We start from the raw sequence: 25,630 nt of genomic DNA, 5'->3' as shown, positions 1-25,630 counted from the left end.
CACCATGATTCACAAGTGGTGTGACTCCTTAACTGAAATTCCCTGTGGGTATGAGGATCATGCCAACAAGACACAGTGATAGTATTTGCACACATGGAACAACGCCCACAAGGTAGATGAGAGCCAGGACTGCTCTTAGTGACACGAGTAGACAACAAATTTTTTAGATTCCTGGGGCGCGAGAATGCAATGAGGGGCGGTACCCATCGCTACCCCGTGCGTCTGTAAATAAAATTCTCCTTGAGCTTCAAAAAAATTCCGTTGCAGAACAAAAGAGGATAAAGTCTGCAAAAAAGAAGCAGGGATTCTGTTGTCAATAGGCAAAGCAGACAAATTCTTTAAGATCCTGATAAAGGGTTTCACCCGAAACCGGTTGATCCAATGACTATTCTGGTCTCCTGCAATTCTCATTGACTTCATTTGGCTCGCTTTAAAAGCTAAGTTGGCTGTGGTTTCATTTTGTATCTTGGGGATTAGGCTGGGGAGGACTCTATGAGTGGGTTTTCAGTTTGATTCACTCTCTCACTAGTTCACTGTTTGTGACTTATTTATTGTTATTAATTCTGCACAGTTGATTTTGCACACTAGGGACGCCCGATGATGGTGTGCAGGCGGGGTGATTCACCTCCGTCTTTGTAGTGGAAGCGCTGGAGTTTGTTCTCCCGTCGCTAATAACCTCACACTGAGAGCGTCCCTACTCCTCAATTGACATTTGGTATTTGTGTGGTTTGGTCTGTTAGTAGTGATTAGCTGATAGACACACTCATAGAGTCCTTACTGACATCTTTTGCCTTCTTGCCTTCTTGTTATCTTGTATCTTTTTAAGCACTTGTTATCTTGTATCTTTTTAAGCATCTTGTTATCTTGTATCTTTTTAAGCACTTTTTGGCAAACGTATAGGAGTTTATAGTATTATTACATCAAGATCGGCATTTGTTATTTCAATCTCCAATTCTAGAATTTTATTGCCCAAGCTGTGTGCATTAACATACATAGCCCTCCATGTCTGCGGATAGTTTCCCTTATGAGTTAGTGTGGCTCCTAAATTATTAATACTAACTCTCCCTGAATTATCGTGGATATCATTGGTACTTACCTTAGGCTCTTTAGTGCGACTTGCTTCCTCAGTATGGTTTCTTACTACTCTGGGATATAAGTATGTACCCTCCCCCGACTTACCTAGTTTAAAGCCCTATGGAGTAGGCGGGCCAGACGATGTCCAAACACGCTCCTACCTCTTCTGGTCAGGTGAAGTCCGTCTGGTCCTTGTAGTCCTGGAGCGTCTCGCCGTGGTCTAGGAATTCAAAGTTCATTTCTGCACACCATTCGCGTAGCCATTCGTTAGTCCGTTGGATGCGCTCTTCTCTAGCTCTGCCTTTGTTTCTTACCGGAAGAATTGATGAAAAGACCATCTGTGCCCCTGTTTGCTTTAACTTCTTTCCCAGTGCTCCAAAGTCTCTGGGGATGTTCTCTGTGGTACTCCTAGCAGTGTCGTTTGTGCCTACATGGATGAGAAACATGGGAAAATAATCATTTGGTTTTAGAAGTTTGTCAAGGCTGGTAGTAATATCCTGGATCCTTGCTCCAGGGAGACAGCAGACCTCTCTCGACTGCAAATTAGGCCTGCAAATTGGTCCCTCGGTGCCCCTTAGCATGGAGTCTCCAATGACTACCACTCTACGTTCCTTCCGGGGGGGCCGGTCTGTGAGCCCTGAATTCGAGGCTGGGAGCTGGGCGTCCTCCTGAGCTCCCTCTGCTGTTTCCTCGGTGGTTCCTTCTTGTAAGATCTGGAATCTGTTTCTGAGAGTGAGTTGCGGTATTGATGTAGAACTACCCTGTTGGAGAGAAAAAGAAGAAGAAAAAAGTGAGAATGAGGTGTGTTTTCTTCGCTTGCCTGTAGAGGAGGTTACCAGTTGCCAGGGGCCGGCATCTCCAATCATCTCCTGTACTCCAATCGTTGTATTTAGGGCTGTAGGTATGGGTGTGTCGAGGATGGACCCGTCGTGGGTTCTCTCTGTGATGTGTGACAGTTCCACGCATCTATTTTATTTATTTATTCAATTATTTAGCCCATCCTCCCAAAGGAGCTCAGAACGGGTTACAAAGTACATCCACAATATAATCGATATAGAGCAGAAATGACATAATTTACATAAATTACAATATAGACATGACAATAAAACATATACACTAAGTAGCATCTGGTGAGATTAGGTGCCATAGGTGCATTGACTCTGAATGGCATTTCTGGGTGCATGTCCTTAAGGTGCTGGGTTTGCAAAGAGGAAGGTTTTTACGGCCTTCCTAAAGCTCCAAAGTCCATCTAGTGTTCTAACAGATGGGGGGATGGTGTGCCAAAGTCTAGGTATGAAATGTGAGTAGGAGCGTTGGCAGGCTGTTTCAGTTTTGAGGGAGCGGCCTGGAGGTGTATGGTCAGTCATTTTTCTTCTTGGGACCTCAGTGGTTGCTTTGGAAAGTAGATTTGTAGTTTAGTTTTCATGTAGTATGAAATCGTTTCATGGAAGGTTTTGAAAGCAAAGACCAAGGCCTTGAAAGCACAGCATTTTTGAATGGGCAGCCACTGCATGGAAGCTAATGTAGGGGTAATGTGGTCGCGGATGCCTAGGTTTTTCAGAAGGCAGATTTCAGCATTTTGTACCTTTTGGAGGTGGGAAGAGAGTTTTGGTAGGCAGGTGGAAGAGAGTGGTGGTAGGAGGTGGGAAGAGAGTTTAGGTAGTGTGTTGCAATAGTCTACGCAGGTTAGTACGAAAGTGTAGAGTAGTTGGGCAAATTCGGGTTGCACGTATGGTTTTTAGCTGGCGGAGGTAGTAGAAGAAGGATGATACTAGTTTGGATACTCCTAGGCTGCGGACATTATCCTTGGGTATAAGGGTGTTTGTGCCCCAGGAAAAGGACAGACGGGGGTATACGCAAAGATCTTTGTGGATCCAGAGAAGTTCTATCTTGGATTCATTTAACTGTAACCGGTCATCCAGGTCTTTATTTCAGATAAACAAGACTGGAAATTAGATTTGTGTGTCTCAGTGTCGGCCTAGGGGGATGTAGAGTGGATTCTGATTCGGTGTTTTTCCGCTATGACCAGTACTAGTTTGACATAGAGGTTGATGAGGAGAGGTGATTGTAAGGCTCCCTGAGGCATTCCATAATGGAGTGGTTTAAGTTCAGATAAGAATTTTCCTAGTAGAATTCTTTGCTATCTGTCATTCAGGAATGAAGAGAGCTACCGAAGTGCATTGTCACGAATTCCGATAGACTTTAGCCTGGACAAGAGGAAAGAGTGATTGATGGCGTTGAAGGCAGCACTGAGGTCTAATAGTACCAGCAATGCATCATTTCCATCATCTAGGATTTTCCAGCAGTCATCTAAGATGTCCAAAATCACTGTTTCTGTGCTGTGGTGTTTCCTGAAGCCTGATTGGAAGTGGGAGAGGGTGACATTTGTCTCCATGAAGTCTTGCAGTTGCGCGAGTACTGTCTTTTCCAATATTTTTGAGATGAATGGGAGGTTTGAGACAGGTCTGAAGCTGCTTGGGTTGTCTGGGTCCATGGTTGGTTTTTTCAGGAGTGGTTTTACCAAGGCAGATTTCCAGCTCTGTGGAACTACACCTGTTGTAAGGGACTCGTTTATTAGGGGTAGGATGGATTCCAGGAATACCTCATTTGTATCCAGGAGTGTAGTAGAGGGACATTGGTCCAGGATTGAGGTTGCGGGGTGTACACAGTTGATTATGGTTTTGAGGTTGTTGTGAGAGATCAGTTTGATACTGTTCAAGGTTTCCATCTTGAGTAAATTGTCATCTTGGGTGGTCTCTGGGACTTTTGGGAGTGCTTTGGCCTATCACCTCTTAACTTCATCCTATGCTCTCTCATTGCAGAGTTTCCTTTCAAATGAAAGAGACTTGACTCATGCACATTTATATTATGTAGGTATTTAAACGACTCTATCATATCTCTCCTCTCCCACCTTTCCTCCAAAGTATACAGATTGAGATCTTTAAGTCTGTCCCCATACACCTTATCACGAAGACCTCACACCATTTTAGTAGCCTTCCTCTGGACCGACTCCATCCTTTTTATACCTTTTTGAAGGTGCGGCCTCCAGAATTGTACACAATATTGTAAATGAGGTCTCATCAGAGTCTTATACAGAGGCATCAATACCTCCTTTTTTCCTACTGGCCATACCTTTTCCTATGCAACCTAGCATCTTTCTAGCTTCGCTGTCACCTTTTCAACCTGTTTGGCCACCTTAAGATTATCACATACAATCACACCCAAGTCCCACTCTTCTGTCATGCACATAAGTTCTTCACCCCCTAAACTGTAATGTTCCCTCTGGTTTTTGCAGCCCAAATGCATGACCTTGCATTTCTTGGCATTAAATTTTAGCTAACAAAAAAAGAAATTGCAGTGACAGATAAACAACTTAATATAATATATTAGATTAGATTGTTATTAAATTTTAGCTGCCAAATTTCAGACCATTCTTCAAGCTTCACCAGGTCTTTCTTCATGTTATTCTCACCATCTGGTATGCCTACTTTATTGCAGATTTTGGTATCATCCGCAAAGAGGCAAATCTTACCCGACAACCCTTCCTCAATATCATTTATAAAAATGTTATAAAGAACAGGCCCAAGAACAGAACCTTGAGGCACACCACTGGTAACATTCCTTTCCTCAGAGTGATCTCCATTGATCATTACCCTCTGTCGCCTTCCACTCAACCAGTTCCTGACCCAGTCCGTCACTTTGGGACCCATCCTGAGGACACTCAGTTTATTTATTAGACGTCTGTGTGGAATACTGTCAAAGGCTTTGCTAAAATCTAAATATACCACATCTAGCGCATATCCTCTATCCAGTTCTCTGCTTTAGTGTTTGATTCTGAGCAAGTATAGATATATAATAAGAATATGTAATAAACAGTTCTCCTTTTGTCCTAATTAGAATGATTAACTATAAATTAAGATTATAAATAAAGAAATGAGTTAGGAGTGGATGTGAATGAAAACTAATAGACCCTGTTATGCCTGCCAGAGACTATCTCTAGCAGAAAGTTCAAGTTTAAACCTGTAAACTATAAAAGGCTTTTATACTATGAAATCTAGCTAAGTAAAGTTTGCTATTTTAAAATCTAAACTGTCTATGTAAATGAACCTAGATCTAAACTGTCTAAATAAAGGAACATACAATTTAACTTTTCTCTCCAAAATTATCAAAGCTCTGAGCAAAATACTGTGACCGGGCGTGGTCGAACTGAACATACCCATGGACAAAACTCAGGTCACACCAACCTTGGCCGAGTGAAGGCAAGATATTTAGGTAGTTTAAAGTAACTGCAGAAAAGGTTCGAAAATAGTCAAAAACTTCTATGAACAACCAAAACAAGTTTTTATTCAATCTAACACATAAGCATGTGTCTAAAAACACAAACCATCAGGGTTTAGAACCTTCAAACTCAGGCAATAAACATCTTTCTATAATAGCTCAGTTGAACTTAGCAATGCTTGTCCAGTTTCCACAAAAATACTGGCTTATGCCTCTGAGTCTTTCTTTACAACCTAAATAAATTGCTGGAAAAAGTAACAGTTTTGCCTAGTCCTTATTCAAAATGGCTTGCCATCAGGCTTGCTTCCAGCCTGACTGGCTTACTCCACCACCAAAAGGAAAATAAAATATTCATTGTAAAGCCCTGGTTTGTATAGCTTTGTAAGATATGGTTTAAACACAAAAACATTGGTTTTAAACAGCCATTCTTTGCAGCAGGTACTAATACATTTCCTTCTGATCCTGGTCTGGAGAAATTGCAAAATTTCCATTTCACAGTAGCTCAAATTGTCTTCCATCTCAATAGCACTCCCATCAGTAAACAAAATGTCCCCAGAAACCTCCCACTCATGGGCTCCTACCTGGTCCTGATGGGACCATGGAACCTGTGGTTTCCTTGCCTTTGGCTTTGACTTCCTCCCTTCTTTCAGTTACTCTCCAAGTGTGTGGTTGCTTGCTGTTGTGAGCTCCACCCTTTTCTCTACCTGATCTTGAGTAATTAAGCTTGAGTGCAGGTGAGTTCCAATTCTAGCTGCTTCTGCATACTGGGGCTTGCTAGGCTGGTTTAAACCTGTTCTAGGCTTTGTAGTGACTGAAGCTACTCCAATCCGGGTTTTGGGTTTTATTTGTCCCTGCACTGCTGCAATCTGTAGTCCTGCTACCTTTTTCTTAACTTGCCTTCTGAGAAAAGATAAACAGGCTTGAGGAGTTTCTGACTCCTTTTGTGAACTGTTTAGCAAAGGAATTTTCTTTACTTGCAGTGTTCCAGGTGGGACATTAGGTCTGTTATATATTGGCACCCAGGGCAACTCCCTGAGCTTGACATCAGTTCCCTGGCACTGCGAGTGTTCCTTTGCCTTCACTGGGGCTTCCCTGTGACAATACTTACCCAGAGAATTGTCCTCTTATCCTCTTCTCTCAGAAAGAATGCTACCTTGGACTTTTCCTCTCTATATATGGGTTTGATTTTTAGGGGAGTGATGCAGGCCCTTTGAAGCTAATACAGTAATCAGATTACCCTGTGACCTTTACAACTGCTCTACTTTCCTCACAGAACTTTAACACCTAATTCAGGTCAGAAGCAATGGTGAAGTCAGCAGGGTGCGAAGAGGTGGGAACAGTCCACCCCGGGCACAGTCTTCCTAATGGCACCTCCTCCTCTCCTTGCCACGCACGTATGGCCCTTGCCTTCCCCCATATCTTTTTTTTTTTTTACTTCCCTGGTGTGAGGTTGCTGTCCGCGTAGGCATCAGCGCGCTCTCTAATGCCTAGGAAGTGATATCAAAGGGCGAGCCAACGCCAATACGGGCATGCTGCTCAGGCTGGAGAAGTTAAAAAGGGAAGGGGGCATGTGGGGGGGGGAGGGGAGGCGCGCCACAGCCCCACATGCCACTCACCCTTACTACATCACTGGTTAGAAATACTGCTTTCTGCTCCTTTTGGCAAAGACAGAAGGAAGTCATGGCCAACAAAGAGGACCTAGACATAATTGGAATCACAGAAACATGGTGGTCTGAGGACAACAAATGGGACGTACTACTACCAGGTTATAAACTCTATAGGAAAGACAGGACATGTAAGAAGGGAGGAGGAATAGCGCTATACATAAAGGACTCCATTCACTCGACCAGGATGGAAACGGCAACAAGGGCAGAAGGTTTGGAATCGCTATGGGTTAAGTTACCAGGAAGAAAGGGAGCCGACACAAAATTGGGACTTTATTATCGCCCACCTGGACAGCCAGAAACAAGTGACAATGACCTAGAAGCAGAATTGAGGCAGGAATGCAAAAGCGGAAGGGTGACGGTTATGGGAGACTTCAACCACCCTGGGATAGACTGGAGCATTGGACACTCCAGCAGCGCGAGGGAAACAAAGTTCCTGAAGGCTGTGAGGGATTGCTTCTTGGAGCAGCTGGTCCAGGAACCGACACGAGGAGATACCACTCTTGACCTAATCCTCAACGGTCTAGGGGGACCTGCAAAGGAGGTGGTAGTAGTAGGGCCACTAGGAAACAGTGATCACAACATGATCCAGTACAAACTAGAAATGGGAACATCAAAAGTGAAGAGAACCACAGCGACGGCACTCAACTTCAGAAAAGGGAACTACGAAGCTATGAGGAAAATGGTGAGACATAAACTCAGAAACAGCTCACGGAAGATGGAGACCATAGAGAAAGCCTGGTCCCTACTCAAGAACACGGTGCAAAAAGCACAAAACATGTATATCCCCAGGTTTAGGAAAGGGCGCAAATAGAATCAAACAAAAAACAAGGTGTGGATAACAAAGGAAGTAAAGAAGGCGATAAGCGACAAGAAATCATCATTCAGAAAATGGAAAAAGGACCAAACTGAGGAAAACCGGAAGGAACACAAAAAACACCAGAAAGAGTGCCACCGAGTGGTTAGGGAAGCAAAAAGAGAATACGAAGAGAAGCTGGCTGGGGAGGCGAGAAACTTCAAACCGTTCTTTAGGTACGTGAAGGGGAGGCAACCGGCAAGGGAGGAAGTGGGACCGTTGGATGATGGAAACAGAAAGGGAATGGTAAGAGAGGAAAAAGAGGTAGCAGACAGGTTAAACAAGTTTTTCTCGTCGGTCTTCACGAGCGAGGACACATCCAATGTACCAGAACCTGAGGAGATTATAAGTGGGGATCTAGATGAAAAGCTGGAGCGAATAGAAGTAAGCCATGAGGACGTCCTACGACATATAGATAGATTAAAAAGCGACAAATCACCGGGCCTGGATGGAATCCACCCAAGGGTACTAAAAGAACTGAGAAAGGAAATAGCGGAAACACTCCGGCAAATATGTAATCTATCATTGAAAACTGGGGAGATCCTGGAGGACTGGAAAATAGCAAATGTCACGCCTATCTTTAAGAAAGGATCAAGAGGAGACCCGGGAAACTACAGGCCGGTGAGCTTGACTTCGGTTCCGGGTAAGATGATGGAAGCACTTATTAAGGACATAATCTGCGAGCACATGGAAAAAAATGGGCAGCTGAGGGAGAGCCAACATGGCTTCTGCAAGGGAAGGTCTTGCCTCACAAACTTACTACATTTCTTTGAGGGAATAAACAGCCAGATAGACAAAGGGGAACCCGTAGACATAATTTACCTCGACTTCCAAAAAGCTTTCGACAAGGTCCCCCACGAACGGCTGCTTAAGAAGCTGTGGAACCACGGAGTGGAAGGGGATGTATATCGATGGATTAAACACTGATTGGCGGGCAGAAAACAGAGGGTTTTCCTTCGTTGGCTGCCTGCCGGACAGGCGGGTTTGGCTCCCGTCTGTCCGGCCAACTACCAAAGGTACGGGGAAGGGGGGTGGGGGGGTCGTGGGGGTCGCCAGGGGGGTCGCGGGTCGGCTGGGGGGGGCGGTCGGAGGTTCTTGGGGGGGGGGCGGTCGTTGGGGGGGGAGGGGGGTTTGCGTCGAGGGCAGGAGGGCCTGGGATCCCTCCTGCCCATAATGTAGTGCGGGGTGGGGTTAGGGGGTCGCCGTGGCCAGGAGGGTTTGGGCTCCCTTCTGGCCCGATATTGTCGGGAAGTCGGCGGTCCTTCGGGGTGGGGGTGCGAGTGGTCCTGCCGGGGGGGGGGATGTATCGGACGTCGGGGAGTCGGCCGGGCAAGAGGGCTTGGGCTCCCTCTTGCTCCGATCGCGGGTGCGGGTGGGAGCGCGTGCGAGCGGTCGTTCGGGGTGGGGGTGCGAGCGGTCCTGCTGGGGGGGTGAATCGGGCGTCGGGCGGTAAATAGCGGTTCCTAGAAGGGGGGTACATTGGCCCGCGGGGACAAACCTGTTCACCGTTTCCGCGGTCGGTGAATGGCCTTGTCCCCGTCACCGCAGCGACTGCTAGTTTTCTTCCCCGTTTTCGGCGGTGACCCGCGGCTTAAATGCGGTGGCCGCGGGTAAACCGTCACCGTGTCATTCTCTAGGGCAAATACTCAGACTGGCAACGGGTCACAAGCGGAGTTCCGCAGGGGTCGGTGTTGGGACCGCTCCTGTTCAATATATTTATAAACGATCTGGAGACAGGGACGAAATATGAGGTTATCAAATTTGCAGATGACACCAAACTCTGCAGCAGGGTTAGAACCACGGAAGACTGTGAAAACCTGCAAAGGGACCTAACGAAGCTGGAAGAGTGGGCCAAAAAATGGCAGATGCGTTTTAATATAGAGAAATGCAAGGTCATGCATGTTGGGAAAAAGAACCCGATGTTCAGCTATACAATAGGGGGAACATTGCTAGATGTAAGTACCCTTGAAAGAGACCTGGGTGTGCTGGTGGATACAACAATGAAAGCATCATCACAATGCGCGACAGCCTCAAAGAAAGCAAACAGAATGCTGGGTATCATCAAGAAGGGTATCACGACCAGGACAAAGGAAGTCATCATGCCACTGTACCGTGCAATGGTGCGCCCGCATCTGGAGTACTGTGTCCAGTATTGGTCGCCGTACCTCAAGAAGGACATAGCATTGCTTGAGGGGGTCCAGAGAAGAGCGACGAAAATGGTAAGAGGTATGGAAAACCTTTCGTATGCCGACAGGCTAAAACAGCTGGGGCTGTTCTCCCTGGAAAAGAGGAGACTTAGAGGAGACATGATACAAACTTTCAAGATCCTGAAAGGCATAGATAAGGTAGACAGGGACAGATTCTTCAGACTGTGGGGAACAACAAGTATAAGGGGGCACTCGGAGAAACTGAAAGGGGATAGGTTTAGAACCAATGCCAGGAAGTTCTTCTTCACCCAAAGAGTGGTGGACACATGGAACGCACTCCCGGAGGTTGTGGTGGGGCAGAAGACACTACAGGGATTCAAAGAAGGTTTGGATAAATTCCTGAAGGAAAAGGGGATTGAGGGATACGGATAGAAGTAAGGATAGGTTTTTTAGGGCAGGGAACACTTGACAGGTCATGGACCTGATGGGCCGCCGCGGGTGCGGACCGCTGGGCGCGATGGACCTCTGGTCTGATCCCAGTGGAGGCAACTTCTTATGTTCTTATGTTTGTTTTAAGCAGAAAGATTCAATTCTAGAGGGCTCAGGTCTCACTCATAACTGCAGTTTTCTTGGTCTCTGTTCTTCTACTTATGTGCCTCTGCGCAGGCAGCTGTTTGTGCGTTGTGTTTCCGATTCTGTTGTACTTTTTTTTTTGTTTTTGTTCCTGTGGATTGCATTGCCCATAAAAATGACTTAAACAAAAACAGAAAGATTGAGCTCTGCTCCTAACTTTAATGATTTTTGACTTTTACAGTCAAAATCTGTCCCCTTATCCTGTCTGAAAGAGAAATCTCCTTTCCATGTCACTAAAATAGGTGAACAAAATATCAACAAAAAACAAAAAGGAACAAAAAAAGACTTTTAATACCTTTTAAACCAAGATGGTGCTCAGAATCCAAGAATGGAATGGAAATTCTCAAAACGGGGGACAAGCCCCTATAGAGTCTTTCACTGAATCTATCATTGCACCAACTTTTGTGGTAGAAAGGTGATTATAAATACTTCATAGTGAATGTAGTGATATGCAATACAAAAGTTAAATGTCCATAAATTAAATGTCCAAACAACTTGAAACTCCAAAAATAGTGAAACCAAAAACTTAATTTAAATGTCCATGTAGCGATGATCCAGCAAGGTTCTGACGCGTTTTGCCCGATGGCTTCCTCAGAGAACCCGCTGTGCTGCGTGTGAACTTCAATTATAAATCCTTCCTGACAAAAGAAAAGAGGAAAAAGTTTACAAAGTTCAAAGTGAAAAAGTATAAAAGACAAAACTCTCTACGCTGTCGGCAGGGTACCTAATTCAAAGAAACATCTCATTTCCTGTGACGTCAGTGCTCAGCTGTACACCCGGTACTTAAGATGTGCCGAGCTGTCTATCATCAATGTAGAAACGCCCACCATTCAACTTCTCGGTTTAACCCTGTAGGGGTCACTGTCTTCCAATGGAAAATCCAACTTTGTTCTTTTTTCCACAACCAGGCTTGTGTATTACCTCCTCTCCTTAAATTTGCCATTTCCAATACTACAAACTGAAGATCCTTAAGTTGGTGAGAAACTGTATGCCAATGCTGGATTAACGGAGCCCCCATGTCACCCCTCCGGATTTTACTCAGATGTTCTGTGATGCGTACTCTGATGCTCCTGGTGGTGTGTCCAATATATAACAGCCTACAAGGTCAAATAATCATATAAACAACCCCCTGAGTGTCACAATCCGTGTGATGTTGTAAGATGTGATACTTAGATAAATGAGGGTGATTAATTTGAGATGTTTCCAGGGCATAAGGACATATGGTGCATCGACCGCATTTGAAGTGACCCTTGAGATGCTCAGGGATAGGTGACCATTGTTCCATGTTGACTACACAGCTGCTTACCCAAAATTCTGGGATAGTTTTGTATTTAACATGCCTTAACTTTGGTTGTTAACATGCGCTACGTCCAAAAACCTACTGCAGCTTAGTAAAGATATCCATTAATGTTATCTTCAAAAAGATTTGCGCTTCCCTTTGCAATATTGCTTCCAAACATTGAACAGACCCAGCCACCCAGCCTGGTATCCTATTCAAGGCTTAATTTCTGAGGGAACAGCCTGGAATGCAGTTCCACCAGTTCTTTTCAAACTGCAAAGCAGCAGTGTTGTTCTATTGCAACCCATCCTTTTCAGGCATCCTGTAGGGGAGGAGGTATGACTGGAACTAGTGGCATAGTAAAGGGGGGGGTGGAGGGGCGGACCATCCCAGGCACTGTTTTGGTGGGGACGCCGGCACCTCTCCTCCTCTCTGCCCCCCCCTGCTACTTCCCACACCTCCCCTACCGCCTTCACTCCCCCCATACCTCTAGTCAGCGCGAGAAGTGGCTTAAAGCTGTTGCTCACGCCAACGTCAGCGCTCCCCTCTGATGTTACTTCCGGGTTCTGCGACTAGGAAGGGACGTTGGAGGGAGAGCCAACATTGGCGTAGGCAACAAGCTCGCACTGAGGAAACTAGTGTGTGGCACAGTGGTTGAGGAGTGTGTGGCGCAGTGGTTGGATCTACAGCCTCAGCACCCTGGGGTTGTGGGTTCAAACCCCACGCTGCTCCTTGTGGTCCTGGGCAAGTCACTTAATCCTCCATAGCCCCAGGTACGTTAGATAGATTGTGAGCCCACCAGGACAGATAGGGAAAATGCTTGAGTACCTGATTGTAAAACCGCTTAGATAACCTTGATAGGCGGTATATAAAATCCTAATAAAACTTGAAACTTGAAAACTTGAAGCAGGTATGGGGGAGGGAAGGGGCACACAGGTGGCAGGGGAGCAGAGAAGAAGATGAGGGGGTGCCACCGCCCCAGGCACCTCCCACCCTCGCTAAGCCAGTGCCTGGAGCAGTTCAAAGAAGAGTCACTTTGCTCCCTAATCCAACCCCTCTTTTCTTACCCCCATCCCCACCTCACTCCACCCCCTTTCCCCTCACTCCAGAATTCCACTTCCTTTTTCTCTGCTAATTAAGCCCTGATCTTGCTAGTTGTTGTTTACCATATCCTACATTGCATCTAGTATTCAATATATAGGGTAGATAAGACACGATCACTCCTGTAGTCTTTGGAGGAAGCGTTCTGGCAAGAGCACAGCGAGTTGGGGAGTTGGGGCTCTGATATTACCTACTTGCAATTACTTTTCCTGCTTTTCTCCTGGAGGCACTGGAAGGACACCACTTAACATTGGGTCCTGAGCCCGGGAGATAAGACGCGATCACTCCTGTGGCATGTGGCCACAGGCGCACTGCCGCAGGGTGTGGACGGAGGGGCGTGCCCTGAGGGGCAGATCATGCCCCTCGAGAGCCCCTTTAGAGCCACAAAGAGACAAGAACAGCATTGAGTATTGCCGCTTAATGATAAGTCTGATAAAATATTCCCAACCCTTCTATTCTTACCCCCATCCCCACCACACTCCACCCCCTTTCCCCTCACTTCAGAATTCCACTTCCTTTTTCTCTAATTAAGCCCTGATCTTGCTGGTTGCTGTTTACCATATCCTACATTGTATCTAGTATTCAATATACAGGGTAACTTACAAAATTGATTTTTCCAGGCAATATTCCAATTTTCCATGTTTATTAAAAATTTGTTATACCGCCTTATCAAAAATTTCAAGGTGGTTATACAATAAAATCAAGGAGGGGACAAATTATAACAAAGAAACATCATCAGTTAAAACAATGGACAAATAAGACAAAAGGACATACTGAAATGAGTGGAAAAGGGAGAACTACAATATGAATATAGAAAAAAGAGAAACACAGGAAAATACAAAAGGGTAGGGTAACACGTAGCAGTCCAACTTAATTGGGCTGAAATTAAGTTTATAAAATCCTTAGAAGGACAGTCAAACTTAGAATGCGTCCTTAAAAATGAATGTTTTAAGGAAGGATTTGAATTTCTCCATAGATGTTGTCTCTCTTAAGAAGTTAGACATTGAGTTCCAAAGGGAGGGAGCAACAACCGAAAAAATGGAATTTCTCCTTGTATTGATGGGACAGCTGATAGATTTTGATCTGAGGATTGGAAGGTGCATGGTGAAAAATATGGGATCTGAAGTTTGTTGATAAATTCTGGCTGTCCTGTGTTTCTTGTTTTAAATGTCAGCAGTAATGTTTTATAAGTGATACGGTGATCAATAGGGAGCCATATTCAGCCTATAGTGAGCTGTATCTTTTTTTTCTAAAACACTGATTGCTACGGGCTGAATTAGACTTAAATATTCAATGTTAAGTCATATTTGACTACCAGCACTAAAAATCTGGGTCATTAGTAGCCACTGGAAGGTATCCAGGTATCGCCAATAAATTCAGTGCAGGTACCCAAATAACTAATTGGGCAATCAGGCTTCTAAAAAACCTCCGTGCCTATGACCCTGTCTTCCAGGCTTTAGCGTCGGCTCACTGTCTGCCCATAGCCAAACGTTGTGTCTTCAAGGGCCTGATGCTAGCGTTTAAATCGTTGCATGACATGGCACCGGGCTACGTGATGGCTATGCTTCCTCCAAAGGTGCCGAACTGGTCCCTCCGCTCCCAGGATGAAATATACCTCAAAACGCCCCCTGGTTGTGCCCTGCAATTGCAAACCGCCAAACGACGTTCCTACTCCCACTTCATATCGAGCCACTGGAATCAACTGCCACCACAGATCAGATCCCTTGAAGGACTCCTCAACTTTAGGAAAGCAATACAAACATACCTCTTCACCTAAACCCCCACCCCCCTCCGGCCCTTGACCGATGGATTACAATGAAATTGGTACCAGAACCCAGTATGTGTCACATAAGGAAAACTTGTATTATAAAATCTTGTAATTTATGCAAATCCAACCTGTAAACTGACTGTGTGCAAATTAGGATAAAATTTGTACTGGAAAACTTGCACTGTAAGAATAGCTAGGGTAAATTGTACCCAGTAAACTGTATATTATGTATATTAGTATTAGACTCCTAGTATGTGTCTAGTTAGGATAAAAATTTGTACTGAAATTATGGCAAATCCAGTGTAAATCGTACCCTATTAACTGTATACTATGTATGTTTAACCTGTAACCCATTCTGACCTCTTTGGGGACAAAGGGATAGAAAATGAATTAAATAAATAAGTAGTTAGGACTACTCTTTATGTGGTCCTACTTGCCTGGTTAGTTATAAATATGTAACCCCCTGTTACCCAGATACTGGCAGAAGGGCACACAAAGTATTTTATTTGTTTTTAGGACCAGAGGTGGACCAACTGATAAAGCCGGAATCCCAGAATAAGCAAAGTACCAGACCATCCACTCTCTCCTTTCACTCCAAAATGAAGGAAGTCCATACCAGTACTCCAAGACTCTAACGTTTACTTCTCTTTAGAAAATTAAGCAAAGGCACTTTCGCTTGAACAGCTGAACAGTTACTTCCAGGACAAAATCCAACTATGTACAATCCTTCAATTTCTGTACTCTCCAGATTATAAATTCTAATTTGCAGACTCCAATTTCAGCGATCAGATGGTAGGCTCTGACTAACAGAAGCTAAACCTCTTAATTAGATCTTTCAGTGGCCAGTTGGAGAGATGTTCCAAAAGACAAATCTCCCACCCAAAGCCAGATTCTAAATACCCTCTGGAGTGAGGTCATAGAACAAAGACCACCCTCCAGGAATCCCAAAAACTTGCTGGGCTTCTTAATGGTTTTACTTAGGCTTCTGGAAACTGCTGGAACCCGGGTTCTGAGCTCCTGGTCATTTGCAGAGGTGCCTGCCTGTCTGAAAGAAGTCTTTAGTTCTCATGGAGACCCGGGCATGAGCTTGATTCAAACTCCCTGGTAGAAAATGACATGGAGAAAAATTTGTCCCCTTCCCCGTGACCACTGTCCCCGCTCCATCCCCATGACCACTGTCCCCACCCCGTCCCCGTGACTACTGTCCCTGCAGCATCCATACAAGCCTAAGTCCCCAAGCTTAAAAGCACTATATGAGCTGCCTCTATGGCTTTCCCAGCCCCAGCCAATCCACAAAGCAGAGGCCTGATACTAGGTACCAAATCCAGATCCTCTACACAGCACTTGCCACCAAATCACCAAGTCAACCTACCAAAATATGTATGTATTATGCATTTTCCTTTAACATCCTCCTCGTCCATCATGACTGTGTTGTCCTCTGAAGATTCTGTCAAGCTGAAGAATTTGCATCTGCTTCAATGGAGCAGAAAGAGGAGCTTGATGAGCGGGTGGATATACATCCAGAGGCCGTTCTTCATGACGGACATCTCCCGGTGATCCAGGAGCTGTAGCGCCATGGCCAGCCCTGGGCTGGCTCCACAGTGAACTGCGCTCACTGCCCTGCTTCTGCTCCCAGAGTGGCCAAACTAGTCGCCCATCAAGCCCAGCACAGAAGCCAAACCCCGAACCTCTCGACTCTCTCTCTATCCCTGCCGGAGCATTGAAGTCGCGTGCGGCTGCTGGAAAGTCCTCCTCTGATGCAACTGGAAACAGGAAGTTGCACCAGAGGAGGACTTTCTGGCAGCTGCACGTGAATTCAAGGGTGGCTTGTTAAGATTTAAATTAAAGTAGGCAAGGGGAAGGGAAGGAGGGAGCGAGGGAGATGCCTGGACCGCGATTCAGAGGAAGGAGGCTGCTAGACCACGTGATCCTCAGTTAACTGTGGGGCAAGGCTATTCACTGCTCCACGGGGTGGTGAATGGCCTTCTTTGCATTTAAAGAGATCACTGGAAGGCTAGATAGACTTCACTTATCTTTTGAAAAACGTTCTGGGGGGTCTCTTTTTTCACTTTTTTCACCATAGTCAGTTTGTTTTTGATTTATACATCCATCTTTAGCATTAACTTTTAATATTCAACTTCCATTTTTCTGCTTTCTTCTCAAAATCTATTTTTCCATGCCTTCCCTTCCCATCTATCCATGTGTACCATCTCCTCCATCTTTCTTCTCCCCTATTCCCATCTATCCATAAGGAGCATTTCTTCTTATCTCTTCCCTGTCGCACCCATTGCTGTGCACCATCTCCTCCCTCTGTCTCCCCTTCCCCTCCATCCCTATGCACCATCTCATCCCTCTCCCATGGTCAGACATCTGTCTTCCCCCTTCCCCTCTCATATGGTCTGGCATCTTTCTCCTCTCCTTTCCATAGCCTGGAATTTCTCTCTTCTCCCATGGTCTGGCATCTCTTTCTCCTTCCCTCCTTTCTGCGGTCTGGTATCTCTCTCTCCCCTCCTTCCCTTCCAATCTGTGGTCTGGCATCTCTCTCTCTCCTTCCCATTCTAGTGGTCTGACATCTTTCCTCCCTCCCAGTGTTACATTTCTCCCCCCCTCCTCTCCACCACTATCATGTCCAACATTTCTTCTTCTTTCTTCTTTTCCCCATATACATCATCTCGCTTTCCTTCTCACGCCACACACCTATGTCCAACAATTCTCTGTTCCTTTTCCCTCCCCACTGGCAGCATTTCTTTCTCTCTCTTCTCACTACTCCACCTGTGCAGCATCTCAATTTTCCTCCTTTCCTAACCCCCCAGCCTGTGCATTTGTCCTTCCCAACCCTCTCCCAGTATGTGCAGTATCTGTCTTTCCCAACCCCCTGAGCATCTAACCTTTCTGCAATCAGCCACCACCACCCCCTCCAGACTCTGCACCCAGCCCCCCCTTCACCAGACTCTGCACCCAGCCACCACCACCCCGTCAGACTCTACACCCAGCCCCCTTCCCTCCCTGTCAGACTGCACACTCCCTCCCTCTCTCTCTCTGCACCCTGCCCCGTCCTCCTACCTCCTCTGGCCTGGTGGTCCAGAGGTGCAGCGGACAGGAATGAGCTTTCATGCTCCTGTCCCGCAGCTAACTGGCCGGTCGCACCTGGTTTTTTTTGCCGCTGACCAGCAATGAGCGGTAGCATGCTTTGACGCTCATGCTCAGCATTCAGTGGCTTCTTTGACTGGCTCCGCAAATTCTCACTAATAATATAAATTACAAAAACTAAGTTACAGGGAGATACTTTTAAAACCAATAGGATGAAATATTTTTTCACTCAGAGAATAGTTAAGCTCTGGAATGCATTGCCAGAGAATGTGGTAAGAGCGGTTATCGTAGCTGGTTTTAAAAAAGGTTTGGGCAAGACTTTGGAGGAAAAGTCCTAAGTCTGCTATTGAGACAGACATGGGGAAAGCCATTGCTTGCCCTGGATCAGTAGCATGGAATATTGCTACTATTTGGGTTTTGGCCAGGTACTAGTGGCCTGGATTGACCACCGTGAAGATGGAATACTGGGCTAGATAGACTATTGGTCTGACCCAGTAAGGCTATTCTTATGTTCATATGATGGGAAATATAGGCAGTAATGGCCTATCAGGTCTACCAGTAGCAACGTGTTTATTTTGGGTAGATGCGTGTAAAAATTTGCATATGGAACCCAACATCTACTTCCCTTTCCCCCATGTCTTTTATCCAACCTACAAGGATGTACCACTGCCTTTTAGGATTGTAATTGCCTGTCTGTGCAGGTTAAGCCAGTTGTCTTAATCTCAGATTAATATTTTCTATACATTTTTTATTACCAATAGGTTACTCTCACTTTCAAGTTTTTTATACATACGAAGGGGTGCTGAAAAGTTCTCAGTCCAACAACCAACTTCCTAAATTCTGAGGGCTTATAATCAAAAAAGAAAGACGTCCACAAATCAGCCTAAAGCGGCACTTGGACGATTTACCGCTCAAGTCGTCCAAGAAGCGATAATCAAAAGCCGACCAAAACTACGTTCAATGGCATAATACATCCAACATAAGTCATACTAAATGGAGGCGTTCCTTGGGTGGGTTTATGGCAGAAACGTACAAATAGGATAACCCAAATCAAATCAGTTTGCTCTGTGCATTCTAAGTGCTATATACACTTAGGCCTACTTGGAACTTGTCTAAGCTGTTCTCGATTATGTGCTACTAGCAAAAGCTGAACTTCTGTCTGTACAGGTAATGGAAAAGAGTTTGGCAGTGTTTGTGTCCTCCTCCCTCTGGCCATCTATACTTGACCCTCCCTACTTCTTTTGTACACCCGTTTGTCTCCCCACATTTCACAGACCCCCCTGCAACAGCCCCTTTCTTATCCCACCTATCAGCATCTCCAGCTCTTTATCTTCCTTCCATTTCATCTTACTCATTCACTTTGGGCTTTGTATCCTGTGACAAGAGCTGCACAATAGTAAGTGATCAGTTTTCCACCTGTATTTGCCTCTGGGGAGGAGGAGGAGGGAGTCAGGTGAGTGGCTGCCTGGGGAGTGTGGAGATTCTAATTTGCTCTGCTTTGTTTAGTAGGTGGTAGTGCCCTGCACCTCTGGACAATGGCAGACTTCAGTGCTCTGATTGTAGCAAAATCATGCTGCAAGAAGTGGAGAGAGAGGATAAAAGGCTGCACCTGAGACCCCACAGCAAGAAAATATTCAGGCCTCGCTACTCCTTTCTAAGTCTGACCGATCAGCAGTGTCTGGAATGATACCGTTTTGATAAGGCCACCATCCAGGATCTCTGCGTGCAACTCCTATAGGCCCGCACTTGTAGGAATAATCCCATACCTGTTCACCTTAAAGTGACAGCAGCCCTTACATTTTTGGCAATTGGGAGCTTCCAGTCAGTCCTGGCTGCGAACACTGGTCTGACTCAGCCTGCCATATCAAACTGCCTAAATCAATTCCTCCATGCCTTCCTGACCCACACCCAAGACTACATCTCCCTCCCCATCACCCCCTAGGCCCTACAGGGCAGCATGGGGGAGTACTATAATGTGGCACAATTCCCCTCTGTGACCAGGTTGGTGGACCGAACCCACGTTGCCCTCAGACCCCCTCGGGCAGATGAGGCCAGTTATAGAAATTGCAAGGCCTACCAATCGATGAATATGAGGTGGTGTGCAAAGCGCAGGGGGAGAACCTGGATGTGTGCGCCCATGATACCTACATCCAGCAGCATTCCGGCATCTAAAGGAGAGCCACCCAAGGGGAATTCAATGGGGGTTGGCTGCTAGGTGAGCACAGCAACCCTATCCCCCCTCCCCACACTCTCTTCCTACAAACTTTCACCAATCTGCCACTCCAGCAAGTCACCTGCAAATCACTGCTACTCACCATCACCCCTTTCTCTTTTTCTCTCTCCCCATAGGTGACAGGGTATCCCCAGCGAGTGTGGCTCATGATACCAATTGTCCACCCGAGGAATATAACCTGAGACACCAAGCTACCAGGTGCATCATAGAGCAGACCTTTGGGCAGCTCAAGAACAGGTTTCTATGCCTTGATCGTTCAGGGGGCCAGTTGCTCTACAAACCTGAGAAGGTGGCTCAGATTTTCATGGCGTGCTATATGCTACACAATCTGGCTTTCTGGAAAAGCCAGCCACTGCCAGATCCCCAATAGCAATACTATCAGCAGCCGCCAGATGGAGAGGATGAGGAGCCTCCCCCCCCCCCCTTCATGCCACAGAGCTAACCTGGGTGCCTTCCAGGAAGGGGTGAGCACCAGGAACTGGCTCATCCAAAGTCACTTCCTATGAACTGGACACCTTATCCAAGCCAGATGATAATATGGAACTTCAGTGCCACTTAACTGAAGCTTGAAAACTCCAGTAACTATATATAGGTTCAGTGAAACCCCAACTGAAATCTGAAAACTGCTGTCACAATATGGAGCTTCAGTGAACTGCACTGACAATAGGCAACTTCAGTCCACATAAACTGAAGTCTGAAAACAGCACTGACAATAGGCAGCTTCAGTAAAACAAAACACCTTTATTTACAAATAGCATGTGTTGTACACCACCCCCACATACACACCCCTTAACAACACCACCCCCTACCCCCCCAACCACACAAGACCCTTACCTACTTCCCCCTCCCCTTCCATGACCCCCTTGGTCGTCCACAGCCCGAGAGCCCTCCCACTCCCTCTCTAGATTGAGCAAAAGCATCTGGAGCAATCGTGTCCGAATCTGTGCCAGAGTCGCTGCTGATATCAGTTTCCTGATACCCCTGCTGCTGAAATGCTGGCCCTTTGACTGGAGTGGAGGAAGGCAGGCATGGGACAGGGCCCAATATCTTGGAGTGGTGGTATTTTTCAGTGGCTTTGTGTCCTCTTGCCACTGAGCCAGTGCTGGAGGGTAATACAGGCTCCTGATGAGGGGGCTGGCCTGTGGTGGGACGACAGTTCATGGCTGTGAGCTGACACTGAACGCCTTCCAACTGTGACCTAATGCCAATGCCAGCTGTGCCCTAATGCCTTCAGTTGTGCCCTAATGCTGTCTGAGGATGTCATTGGTCTGACGTTTGTCCTCCAATGCCTGCCTCATTATCTCAGTCTGCTCCTGCTGTGCCTGGACCCATCTCTGCAGCTGGAGCTTCTGCTGCCAATATTCTTGCAGGCTGACATTGTGGGTCAGTAGCCTTTGAGCCAGCCTAAGTAGATGCTGATGCTGGCGACTGGATGCCCTCCAATGGACAGGCTGTGCTCCCACACTGTCCTCCATATTCCCAGCCACATCGGCAAACTCATGAGGTGGGGCAAGAAGGAGCTGGTCTCCATCCCCATTGCCTGGCTCCTGTGCTTGGGTATCCTTGGGCTCCTGAGGCTCTTGCTGGCTGTGAGGTGGAGCTGTCACCACGCCTGCTTCCTCCGGCTGCTCCTGCAGTGCTGTGACCACAACGCCACTTCACCCTGCACGATCCTCTGACATCTATATAGAAGAAAAGCAGATATATCAGCCACAGCATTCCTCTGTTATCCTACTCCTTCCAGGTGCTCTTCCCGTGTCTAGGTGAGATGAGATGCCAGTATCATGCATCCCAAAGGTATGTGACTACATACCCAGCTGCCAGAGCCAAATATGCAGGGGAAGTACGTTGATGGGATTTTGAAGGGGATGGAGGGAATGTATGTCCAGAAACCTGGCCTATGGACACCTGCTGATCATATCAAATGTTCCAAACTGTAAGTATAAGGGTATGAAATCATATTCCTTGCATCAACATGCTGTGGGACCAACACATGAAGCAGTACCAAACAGGTGTTATTTAAGGGGTAGAACAGCAGGAGTACTCACAGCCCATTTCAGGAGGAGGCGAAGGATGAAATATAGGACATAGGATGAATATAGGACATAGCTGTTTGAATGGGATGTATATACCTGAAGGTTGTGCAGCTGCTGCAGCTGAGGTGTCCTGAGCGCCCACACCATAGGTTGATGTCAGTGACACTAAGGTGAGCACCAGCTGTTCCATGGGACTGAGGTCTGATATTTCAGCATCTGGAGCCTGGTTTGCCAGCCTTGGCTCTAACCTCCCTTTTTAAGGCCCTCCATTTTTTTCTTGCAGTCCTCCACATCGCGGTTGTGGTAGTGGATTGCATTTAGGTGGGTAGCTATTCCTACCCAGACCTTGCTCTTGGAGTATGCCGCAAGCCTTTCGCCTTGGGGCGAGAAGAGCTGCTGGTGGTGTGTGCGCACCTCCTGCACCAGCATTTCTGTCTCCACTTGGGTAAAATTGGGCTTTCGGGACAGAGGTTTCACTGGTTTTGAAGCCATGGTGTCAAAGTGCCTAACATTTGAGAATATGAATTTGGACGTTTTTATAGGCATAAAAACACATCCAGAAAGTCCGCCATTGGAAAACTTTCAGATGGACCACCAAGTAGTCGGTTATGGACAAATCACAGGGACATCCAGCAGATGTTCTGCCATCTATACCCTCCTATTCACCTCCCCCCCTCCAGACTGCCGCTGCCTGCCAGCCTCCCACCTTCCCTTCCTCCAGCGCTGATTCAAACCCCCATCTACCCGCCACCGCTATACCTTCTTCTTGCCGACCAGAAGCCTTCTTCCCAACGTCAATTCTGATGTCGCTGATTGGCTGGCCCGGATCTTCCTCTTCGACTTCAGAATTGATGTCGGGAAGAAGGCTTCTGGGCGACAAGAAGAAGGTGCAGCAGCGGTGGGCGGACGGGGGTTTGAATAGGCGCTAGAGGGAGGGGAAGTGATCACCTGTCCCATTGTCCCCGCGTACAGCTTCGGGACACTGTCCCTGAAAACGGGACATTTCGGCATCCTGAAGCGGTGGGTCAGGACAATGGGAAGGCTGGTCCAATAACGGGACGGTCCCATTGAAAACGGGCCGTATGGTTACCTTAGTCATGGGGGAAGACGCTTGGCCAGGATTGGTGGACCCTTTTGGGTTTTTGCCAGGTACTTGTCACTTCCATTGGCTTCTGTGAAGACAGGACACTGGGCTACATGGACCATTGATCTGATGCACTATTGTTATGCTCCATAATGGATAGACATCTCACTTGCCTCTTGTACTGTGTAGATCCCTCAACCCCCCACCCCCCACCCCCTCCCTGTAATATTGCACATGCCTCCTACTAAGAACCGCCTTCTTCTTTTTCAGGACCTGGCTCATGTATGCAGATGCTACAGACACTCACTACAGAGGAACAACAGGACCTCATTCCTGGGGAGCACACATTTTGCCTCTCCCCTTCCTCCATCCTTGCCTATTTGGGGGCGGGGGAGGGCTCCTTATTTCAGGATATCACTCCTTCCTCCATCCCTTTCAAATGTCTGCAACACTCCATGCTTGCCTCACCTTCCTCCTCCTTTCCCCATCCCTTCCTCTCTGTCTTGCTGTCTCTGAGTCTCTCATGGGACCCTCCTGCACCCCTTTCTAACATTTTCTTGGTCATGGGAACGTGTATATGTGTTGGCTTGTCGTTGCCTCTCCAGTGCCAATGCAGGGTTCCCCTCCCTGGGCTTGTGCACACCAAAAGAGAGCGGGGAGGGGGGCTGCTACTCTCAGCAGACACTGGTCTGCTTCCTGCTCCCTAACATTGCTGTGCTGCTGGTGGCAGACAAACAATATGTGTGCTTTCCGTGCCCTCTTCCTTATCGTCTCTCCACTCCCCCCCCCCCCCCAATTTGTCCCTTTCCTCCCCTTCAGCTGCACATTTCTAACTCTTAAGGGATCTATCTGCTTGCATATGATAGGCAGCATTTCACAGCAGTCACCTGCTCTGGTTGATTTAAGTCATCATTCATAAGATGTTCCTTATGCCTAGGGTTAGCATATGGTTCTAGAAATATGAGGAGCAATTCAGACATCCAGGTTTTACTTCCATTGCAAGTCATGAAAGTCACAATTCCACATGTCTACATCTCTCCCCTTTTTCTGGAGCTGTGGCTAACACAACCTCTGTCTCATATCCTGCATGTCACATGGACCTATTCACAACCAGATTTTACTTACAGAGTGGTCATGATCCCTGTCTCACTTTGTGTAACCTGCCTGCCTGCCCTTTTGTCAGGTGCAAGTCAGTGAAATGACATAAAGGGATCAAACATGACTCCCAGTTTAGAGGTAGAATATTGATATTTATTTAGGTCTTTTTCCTTGTCAAGTCTCAAATACAAATGCATACATCTTTGCAGAAGTACAAATGAATGGTAGAAAATCTGTTCACAAAAAACTAATAGAACAATAGCCATACAAATATATTGATTCTGAAAAAAAGTTATACTCTCACATTAGTGATTTCTATTCCGCCATTACCTTGCGGTTCAAGGCGGATTACACAAGAGTTGTCAGAAGGTTACAAGAGTTGTAACACTACATGAGAATTGTCGTAAGCTTTACATAAAAATTACATAAGAATTGTCGAGAACTTAAGGAGTAACATGTTGGGTAATTAGAAACATTTTAGATTAGATATGGGTGGAATGTGTGGTAGGTGGAGTTAGGGAAGGAACTGGTCGTGTTAAATAGGTTTTATGTGTTTTTTGAAGAGTTGGATTTTAGTTTCTTTTTTGAAGGTTTTGTAGTTTGTGGTTGTAGATAGCAGATTGGTGATTTGTCTGTCTAGTTTAGCTGCTTTGGTGGCCATTAGGTTGTCATAAAGTTTTCCTCTTTTGACATTTTTTTGTTGGTGGATGTGTAAATAGCGAGTGGGTTCTCCTGTGCCTGGTTGAGGTGGATTGGATTAGTCGATTGTTCCAGTAGGTTGGGCTTTCTCCATTAATAGCTTTGTATAATAGACAGTAGAATTTGAAGTGTATTCTTGCTTGTATTGGGAGCCAATGTGAGTCGTGGTATGCTTCTGTGATGTGATCATATTTTTTCAATGAGTAGATGAGTCTTAGGGCTGTATTTTGTATTGTTTGTAATTGCTTTATCATGGTTGCTGGGCAGGGGAGGTATAGTATGTTGCAGTAGTCTATTAGTCCAAGGATAAGAGATTGTACCAAGAGTTGAAATTGTTTCCTGTCGAAGAATTTTCAGATTTGTCTTAGGTTTCTCATAGTCCCGAATGATGTTTTTATTACTTTGTTGATTTGTGGTTGCATGGTACAGCCTCTGTCGATCAGAACTCCAAGACGTTTTAGTGTGGGTTGAATGGGGTATGATATCGAGTTTATTATTAGGTTTGTTAACGTTGTAGTTTTGCTATTTTCTAGGAGGATGAATTTTGTTTTGTCAGAGTTAAGTTTTAGTTTGCGATTTATCATCCATGT

The 25,630-nt window shown here is 46.2% G+C and overlaps 1 protein-coding gene across 8 annotated transcripts in view; it reads left to right on the top strand.

Annotated features, from left to right (window-relative positions):
• The window catches only part of LMNTD1 (lamin tail domain containing 1), a 475,792-nt gene that overhangs the window by 407,791 nt on the left and 42,371 nt on the right, over window positions 1–25,630 (top strand). Inside the window, exon 17 of one of the 8 annotated variants that reach the window (XR_004540206.1) lies at window positions 15,317–15,592. The exons of the other annotated variants lie outside the window; for them this stretch is intronic. The gene's annotated coding sequence lies outside the window, so the exon portion shown is untranslated. The remainder of the gene's footprint in view (window positions 1–15,316; window positions 15,593–25,630) is intronic. 8 annotated transcript variants of the gene reach the window in all.

Source organism: Geotrypetes seraphini, chromosome 7 (assembly GCF_902459505.1).
Source record: "Geotrypetes seraphini chromosome 7, aGeoSer1.1, whole genome shotgun sequence".
Classification (NCBI taxonomy): domain Eukaryota; kingdom Metazoa; phylum Chordata; class Amphibia; order Gymnophiona; family Dermophiidae; genus Geotrypetes; species Geotrypetes seraphini.
Note: the sequence above shows the minus strand (reverse complement) of the source record. Positions and strands in the feature narration are given on the sequence as shown.